We start from the raw sequence: 9,098 nt of genomic DNA, 5'->3' as shown, positions 1-9,098 counted from the left end.
CTTTAATACAGGACTGTTTTCGGTTTGAATCCCTACCTGTATGATAAAAATCTGCATCGTAAGAGTAAATGTTTCTCTTTAATAGATATAATAGTTTTTGTTTAACTCTTCATTTCATTTATATTTGGGTCCCAAGATGATCAGATATTGTAGGCACATTTGTTAATATTGATCCACATGTCAGACCTGTGACCATTTGCTTTTTCTCATGTTTTTCTCTTGTCTATGCAACTCTTTCCACCCTTGAACTGAAGAAGAGCCTTCAACAACTGCTGAATTCATTGTAGTTTACCAGTCAGTGATAAGGAGAAAATAATATTTGCTGTTGATTCACTGACCACATAATATGTGCATTGTGTACATTGAGCAACTTAGAAGCAACCTTGCTGATGTTTATTTACCTGTCACACAACTGAGTCTCCATGGTTACTGTTACCTGTACTGTACCAACACAGCATTTGTCCTACAAGTCGAGCTCAAGTACAGTTAAAGTGCTAACTCTGAGTCAAGAGCTCTGTCCCAATTCCACAGTCCTTCATCTTGAGTATGGCCAGTTTACATTGCAAAAGTGAAAAAAATCAGTACACTGAAACAGCATACATTCATATGTCATACAAGCTATATTTGCCAGATTTCTTTGAATGTGATGAGACAGCTTTTGGATCAAAAAACAAACAACACAGAAATTAAAGTCATTAAAATATTTGGTTAACCTGAGTACTAGTTTTTGTCGAAATTTGAAAATGGAAGGAGAATACCAAAATTACTCTTTAATTGAAGTCTACTGGCAACCATGTTGTATCATTTCCTGTCATTAATTTCTTGTTTACTGACTGTCCAAACACTATACTGTCAGACATACACAGTGCATTCTTATTGTGTTAGTATGCAGTGTAGAACTTGGACACAGCCAAGGATAAGTACTGCCACACACTTAGAGAGATTTGTATTGTGCACCGCACAATAATATTTAATTTCTTTTACAGTTTATTAAAAATAAAGTATGTAGGTGCCTCTTGCCCTTGGTACAGAATGTTCATTCTTTTATTTCAACTTCACATTCACAGAGGACTGAACCTGTAGAGTGGAGGCCTTTTTTGTTGAGTGTTCCCACATCAGAGCTCAGGAACAAAGTGAGTTCAGGAGCATCAAGGTCTTTACCCACAGTTTGTTGGAGGGATTTATCTTCCCTCAAATCCACGATTATGCACAAGGAAGTCACATTTAAATTCAATCAATGGAAACTTGATTTCCCTTTAGTATTGGGGGATGATCCCAAAAGCCCTTTGACTCCTCCTCCAGTGCAGCACCGCTTGGGGCCTTGAATCGAACATTCATTGCTGGTGTTGAGTGGTCCAATCATCATCAGTTGGCCGTCTGTTCAGTAAAATTCCAACAAAATTCAAAATATAATAAAAATTAAATCCAATCCAGTGAATTGTCAAATTGTCAAAAACATCCCAAATTAGCTACATCCACACCAGTTCAAAATAGCAATGATCGGTTATTTGCCAGAGTTTACACTACCTTCTCGCAGCCATTTTCATCTTTGAGTTTGACATCAGAGATGATTATACATTCAAAAGTGCCTTGATCATAAATGTTCCTGTTGCTTCCTCCATGGATTTTTGTATCCAGGATGCAGGCTAATCCATTCCACAGGTACTTGGATTTTCCAGTTTTGATTTTACCGTAACAGCTGAACTCATGAGCGCAGTATGTGCTGGGCCTTCTCTGTCCAACGTTGTCACCAAGGCAAACTGCAAATCTTTGACAGTCCAGTTTTTTTCTAGACAAAACATAAATAAATCAAAATAAAGTAATTAGTAATAAATAAATCAGGCTAATTTTCCTGCTGTGAAGAACATCTCCATCGCCCATCAGCCGCCTCCCCCACCTCCCTACATACTCAGTCCCTTTGAATGTCATGCAGTCATGCACACTTATGCACATGCAACAATGTACCTGAAAGTGCTACATAGCAGGCCAAACTAGTGCAGGTATTAGCAATCTCAGGTGAGGGAATCACTCGCTTTCTTGCACGCACACACATTTCTTCGCACTATTTATCCATCTTTCACTTACCCGCATACTTAACGCAGTAGTCATTAGTCGCTCTAACCCTCCCTCCCGTAATGAGAAAGCAATTACCATAGGTTTCTCCCCAATCCCAGTGGCCTGGCAGCGTTGTCCGAAAACCTGCTTCCCCACCTGCCTTCAGCTCTCCGTCTGCTTCTCTCTCAGATTCCCTTCTCTTCCCTTGTACCTCTTCTCCCTTTCACTGTGGCTGCAGACTCCCTCTCTTTCTCCATCCTCTCTGCAGCCTCTCTCTTTCGCTCCTCCCATCTCTGAGCTCTAGGCTGCTCTGGGTTTTAGACGGATCACTCTCACAATGGTTGATCAATACAGGTATTGATCCACTGGCAAAATGTTTATAAAATCATTCTGGGCAGCTGCGGTGCAGCAGGGAGGGGAGGCGGGGCAACGAGAGGGCCAGCATGCCATGCTATTCGCCTACGAGAGAGCCAGCATGGACCTGATTGGTTGTATGTCCGCCCGCCTTGCCAGGAAGAGGGCTGGCATAGTCTGCATTTCTTTGTCATTGTTGCTTGGTACACCACAGCCCTCCCTGGCTTACGCTGCTAAACTTTCCAGACCACCAAAGCAGAGTGCAGCAGTTTATCCTTTTTTGCTGCTGAATGTTGACTGCTGGCCAAGCAGTGGCACCTGCTCCCTCTCCTTCCACATCAGCCAAGAAATTAATTTGCATAAATTAGCAACCTGCAGGCAATCCCAGTCTAATGATCCGCTGTCATTGCATTTCCCATTGCTCCCCTCTCCTATCAAGAAACACTCCTTCTCTTCAGTGCTTCCCTGCTGGTGCTTGCCCACTGTGGGAAATGTGTCACCTCGGAACATTGCCCCTATTTCACAAACACATACACAAACACATACACACCCCATGGATCCCAGCATGTGCAAATATTTGGATACTCAAAGCCTGGCAGTGTGCAGAGGGACACCTATCCACAGCATGTCCCTGTTGTACTGTCATAGGGGAACTGGGAGTAGTCTTGGCTCTCATCCTTGCCTCCCTGGAGACACTCACTTCGAAGCTTACTGTAAATGAAGAGACTCCACTCCAGTATTTGTTACTCCATTGTGGGCATCATTAGTAACATTAGCAGCAGTGCACCAACCACAACAGGCTGTTATGCTCTGTCTGCAGCAAAAACACACTGTTGCTCCATTTGGGAAAGCTACAGATAGGGCCGCTAACTCAAACGCTGGAACACTTCGCTGCCATACAGCTAGATAACAGATTCCAATGACATGGTTTATCAAAGGATTTTTAATCCAGGGAGGGGCTTTTGCTTATGTCGTGTTGAGTGATGATGTATGAGATGTTTCTTTACACAGAGAAGATAATTGCAGTGTGTTACACAGTGTGGTATAACTTTTTCCAGAATCACAACTCTTGTTGAACCAGACTAACATCTGTCAGCCATAAGGCCAGGCAGCCTCTGTGACATTGAGTCAACCTCACCCCTCTGGGGTGTGTGGCTTTGTCTGTCCCCCTCCTTCTCTGGCACCTACCCCTAGACCCAGATGCCCAGACACCGGCCCAAACCGCAAAGTCTGGGCCTGCCCCAGCCCATCCCCTGTTAAAGAACCGTGGTAAGCTAATTATGGGAGATGATACATATGACAGTAGCTGCCTAAGTGTTGCATTCTTTTAATTAGCCGCAGCAGTTGCCTCTGCTTGGCACATGATGGAAAGGACCTCCTGGATTGTCTGAGGATTCCCAGGAATATGATCAGCACACGCACACGCACACACAGACAGACACATGACTTCGCAAACACATCTTGGAGGTGTCACTCACACATACACTGGAGAGTGGTAATTACCCTAACACATCCAGAACTGGCCACAGCCCATTCATTACCATAACATGTTGTAATGAAGTTTAATCCCTCATCATGTTGTCTGTGGTTGGAGAGTGGTGGCTGTTATACTCCACTACTCCAGATGTCTTCCAGGCTGTCTCTCTTCAGTGCTGTACTAGACTGAAGAGATGTCATTCAGTACCACACCTTTAGCCATTTCATTCTTTTTTTTTGTTTATCTCTTCATTTTTTCCCCCTTATAAATTCATTTTGACATCATCCATCTTTGTTTCCTCCCTCCTCCCCTATCGTATTTTTCACCTTCTGTTCCTTCTTCCACATACCCTCCCATCTCTAAGAGAGTGTGTTATTTATTTCATCTGAATGCAGGGGCTCTTTGGTGCATGCTTCTCACAGAAATCAATTTCAGCTCAGACAGCATAACCAAACAAAGCACCGCACTCATTTCAGCATGGGCATAGATGTAACCCATCTCTCTCATTTTCTCCCTCCTGCTCCTTTATTGGAAGACATTTTGTTCTCACTCTGATGCCATTATGTCAATCACTGCAGGCATGTGGTGATGTGTGAATGCAGCTGCTAAATGAGTCATGGCAAGCAATGATCATTAGAGACTAGAGAGTTTGCATCTGTTAATGTATATGTCAGTTTTGTTGCATGCGATTGTCACCTTTCAGTAAGAGTGCATACATGGAAGTTTTTCAGTTTTCACTCAGCCTGTTATAACTGTGTACGACTGAATGTTTTCATTCAACATCCTCAGGATTTGCTTGTCCTTACTGGACGACAACATAGATTATAAACAAGAGGCAGGTTTCTCCCACTGCTGTATGAATGAGAAAGACTCGAGCTGCCAGCTCTCATGTATCCTTTTCTCTGTTCTCAGTTGAGACCAACAGTTAATGCAGCTGCTGGATTGGCCTCTTTCCTTGCTCTGCTTTTATTGATTTCAGCCAGACACAGAGACAGACAGAAAGAAAGGGCCTTTTCAGGAAGAAGTTAAATGGTCAAGTAGCGAGTGGAGGGTGGCTTTCACCACTTTATTGACGAGGTGGAAAAATGTCACTATTATGGAGGCCCTTGCAGCAGATAGCGAGCTGATTGGATGAGTGCCCCCAGGTCAGAGTGGAGCACGTTCCCCCTGCAGCCAAACAAGAGCAAATAAAAGGGCAGAGGAATCCGCTTGAACTGGAGGTGATGTTTCTCTCTACCAGGCCTCTCTTTAGGCAACATTTCTCTGGGTGTAGAAGGCAAAGTGCTTGGAATCTGGACTGAGGGCTGATCTCTGGCGGACTTGTTCCCTCTGAACTCTCTTCTCAAAGCATTCTGGGTTTGCAACATTTTATAGCTCTAGGGACTTCCATGTTTTATGTGTTACACAAGCCCATGATACACACAGATGTTGAACCTGCACAGATGTTGCTATAACTAAAGCTTGATAGCTGCTGAGACACGGAAAGAGGGTGAGAGATGAAGGAAATGATGAGAAATGCAGAGACTGGAGGTTGTGATCACATGGATCACACAGAGAAATGTCACTGTAGATGCAGACACTTCAAAGATGCTAACAAAATGGCTGACTTGAGGCTGACTGGCCTCAGTATGACATGTGTAAATGGTGTGAATCCACACTTTGGGCCAAAAATTGGGAATATTTTAAGTTTTATGTGTGATTGAAAATACACAAGGATATAGCAAAGCTTGTTTATGATACAGTGCACACCAGGGTCGGTGTATCATAAGACTACGGGCAGGTGTCACATTATTGATTGCCCCAGAAGTCAGAGGAAAGAATTTGTAAATGTCAGAAAATAAAAGGGAAATACATAATGGATATTTGCAAAGAGAGACTGTATGTTGTAGATAAAAATGAAACTGGGCATTGAATCTGACTTGTGAGACTCTACAGGATCCTGACAGAGATGCAGTTGTGAGCCCTGACAAATGGCTCAGGGTTCAAACACAAGCCACTCTCAGGCCCTGCCTGCTGACGTCAATCAGTTTAATTAGCCCAGCATATCATCTGGCTGGCCCCTCCTAGCAGCACAAGACAGACCTCTGGAAAGGTCAGCATGCCACAGCAGAGACAGAGCAGTGCTTAATCAGAGGTGAAATGGTTTCTTTTCCAAATTGATTCCAGTTCAGATCAGACAAGAGTGTCTTGTGTTGAGCCACTTAAAGACTTAAGGAAAAGGCGGCAGGGGCTTTTAAGAGGGCTTTTAAAACAAGACATTAACAAATAAAAACTGTTCTGGTGACATCTGGACCGGGGCCCAGAGAGCAGTGGGACATGTGAAAGATCTGTCTGTCTCTATCTTCATATCTTCCTGGTCTCTTTCCTCTGTTTTTCTCTCAGTGTATCCTTTTATCTCCTGCTCTGCATGTGACACGGTACACATTCGCATACGGACACACTCTCAAATGAACTGAGAAAATTCATGCAAACTCTGCAGGAAACTTTTTCCCCACTACAATGTAAAAATTGCAAAATCACTTTTCTAATGTTGACACAAAACAGTACGAAATAAATATTTTGTCTTCTCTCTCACAAAGTAAACTAAGTACCATTAACACTGGACCCCTGAGGCGTTATATCTTTTTACACCCTCTTTAAAGCTCTTTTTACAACAGGCTTGTCACAGCCATGTATACATAGAAGGAAACATCTGAGCTCGCCCACACCCACACACACATCTGCACACTGCACATTCACCAACTCCCTTATGCTGAATGCATAATATATGTAATGAAATAATGTTTCCAGTGGGGATGGTTGTGGCTGGGGGATGGAGATGTGAAGTGAATATCAATGTGGCTCCCCCCAGACTCCCTGGTTCAATTGGTGTGATGGTGGGGGGTAAATGAATATGTGGGAGTTAGAGAGGCTTTATCCCTTTGCCCAAAGCTACAGTGAGAAGTCCACACAGACAGAGGAGGGGGCTCTTCTCTGACCCACTCAGTCATTATGAACTTTAGATTCATACATTCTAACTGATGTTGTGTCCTGTCTCGTCCCCTACATCCCATGTCCATGCTGGTGTTAAATGGTTGAACTCAGTCCTCTGGTTTAAAGAGCAGTTGTCCCATGCTAATCACTTTTCATTGGCAAATCCAAAGTACGATGCATTTGTGAACACAGGCAACAGAGATCAGACACCGCCTTTCATATGGTGGCCAGTCCTACTCTACCACAGACACGAGGTATGTGAGTTTAACCTGCTCTGAACCACAGCCTCTCCAGGAAATCTCAATGAAAATCAATGGAGAGACAAATTACATTTTCCCCTGTGCCTCACCTTGACTGACTCAAGTGAGCTCATCTGTTCCATCTTGTCAGAGTTAAGATGCTGTGTCTCTGTCAGCCGGGGCTTTGATGTTTTAAACATTACCATTAATAATGTTTTCAGCATCAAAATTAATTGCTGTGCTACTGTGTCCTGCTCTCTTCATCCTAAGCTGAAGCATGCATAAATCATGACTAACTACCTTTGTCTTGAAATTTTGAGGTCAGGAATTTGGGATGAGACCAAACTTGAATGTGGCCAAGCAGAGTCCGCTATGTTTGTGTATGTATGTGTGTGTGTGTGTGTGGGTGTGTGTGTGTGTGTGCTGAATGTTGCAACAGCATTACATGAATCTAGAAGATGTAGTGTTCGAAATATTTGTTTTATTCATTTGTTGGAACATTTGTCATTTATGTTGGAATATAATGACTATGTGAACATATGTAGCATAAAGTTTACTGTACTGGGCAAATGTGTGTGAGAGTTTGTGTAAGCACTGCAGGGGTTTTGGGTACTTTACCATGACCTCTATTTCAGTCTAATGATGAATTTTGAGTAAAATATGTGGCATGATCTGGGACTTTTGCCCAAATTACTGGAATGCCATTCAGTTTTTGTTTTTTGGGGGGGTTTTTTTACACCAAAACTTGAACTATCGGAGCTGTCACTGAGTTGGCTTTGGGATGCCGTTTATTGCTGGATGTGGTGACTTGAATTAGTTTAGTTTAGACACTAGAGAAGTATTTTTGTGACTTCCAGATGTTCTGTTATCTATAATTCCCAGCTGTGTTCTGAGAGATTAAATGAGCTGGAACGTTTCTGTCCAAGTTCTGTTATACTCATCAAACTCAGGGAAATGTAATTAGTGCCTTTTTGAGTTCACATCGCTTAGCAACTCACTCCTAAATAAACAATAAAAAATTGCCTTCCTTTTTCACTTAGCCACACCTCTTATCTGCCAAGCGCCTCCTCTTGAGTGGCTTTGGCCCTACCCAGTCTCTGGGGCCCCACAATGTGAAGACAGGGTGAGGAATGTGTGAAGCATCCAAAGAAACATGAACTGCTATTTTCCCACAAGTATGAAAAAACAGAGGCCATGGCTGTGGAATCTTTCTGACGCAATCAGCTAGTGGGATGGCTGCTGTACAGTTGGGATTTGGACAGGGGCTCAGGTCAGGGTGTTGTTAAAGCTGTAGTCTTAGGACTTAAAGATCTAAGCTGGACCTGGGCGAGTTAGAGAGCTGCTGATGAGGTTAAAACCTGATGAGTATAACTGGATGGAAAGATAGCAGGAGCTGCTGGATGGCCCCATTTGGGAGCACTCCATTGTTCCTGTTATTTCATTTTTTAACAGGCATCTGTGGGGCAGCCTATTAATTGTTTGTTGGCCAAACCATCATTAAAAAGTCAGACAGCAGGTGGCTTTTACAGAGATGTGAGAGGGGGCAGAGAGCTGAAACAGGAGAGAGGATCACTGAGGAGGCCCCAAGAGGCTCTCCTAGAGACCCAGATGATTACCACACTACTGTTGCCTCTGTAATTCTTCATACATTAAGACACAAGGTTGAAAGGAATTCCCAAACACAAAAACAGAGCAAACTTCAATGAGTCTCTCTTTCTTTCCTGATCTAATTATCGCTGCCCCCATAATCGCTGTTATATTCATCATAGTGCTCAGTATTTATAGGGTCTGTTTTCATCATAGTAATAATGTCACTCTGGAATTCCCATGCAGGCAGAGAGAGAGAGAGAGAGAGAGAGAGAGACAGACATACATCACAGAGTATATAGAGGAAGCAGCTGGAGAAAGGCAAGGCTGGTTCTTGGATCCAGATATCATTTGATGTTAAGGAGGCCACAACAACAGGACTGCAAATGTCCTCTTGTTTTGTCTGGACTTTT

At 43.2% G+C, this 9,098-nt stretch overlaps 1 long non-coding RNA gene across 1 annotated transcript; it reads right to left on the bottom strand.

Annotated features, from left to right (window-relative positions):
* Nucleotides 1–379: 379 nt before the first annotated feature.
* Nucleotides 380–2,369, bottom strand: LOC147819119 (uncharacterized). The gene is made up of 2 exons (XR_015437252.1): nt 2,152–2,369; nt 380–1,789 (listed from the first exon to the last, which is right to left on the bottom strand). It is a non-coding gene; the product is annotated as an uncharacterized LOC147819119 (long non-coding RNA).
* Between the last annotated feature and the right edge of the window lie 6,729 nt (nt 2,370–9,098).

The sequence above is a fragment of the Seriola lalandi genome, unplaced genomic scaffold (assembly GCF_002814215.2).
Source record: "Seriola lalandi dorsalis isolate HSWRI2012SDOR001 ecotype SW California unplaced genomic scaffold, Sedor1 jcf7180002054306, whole genome shotgun sequence".
Classification (NCBI taxonomy): Eukaryota; Metazoa; Chordata; class Actinopteri; order Carangiformes; family Carangidae; genus Seriola; species Seriola lalandi.
The sequence above is the reverse complement of the archived record's forward strand: the minus strand, read 5'-3'. Positions and strand labels throughout refer to the sequence as shown.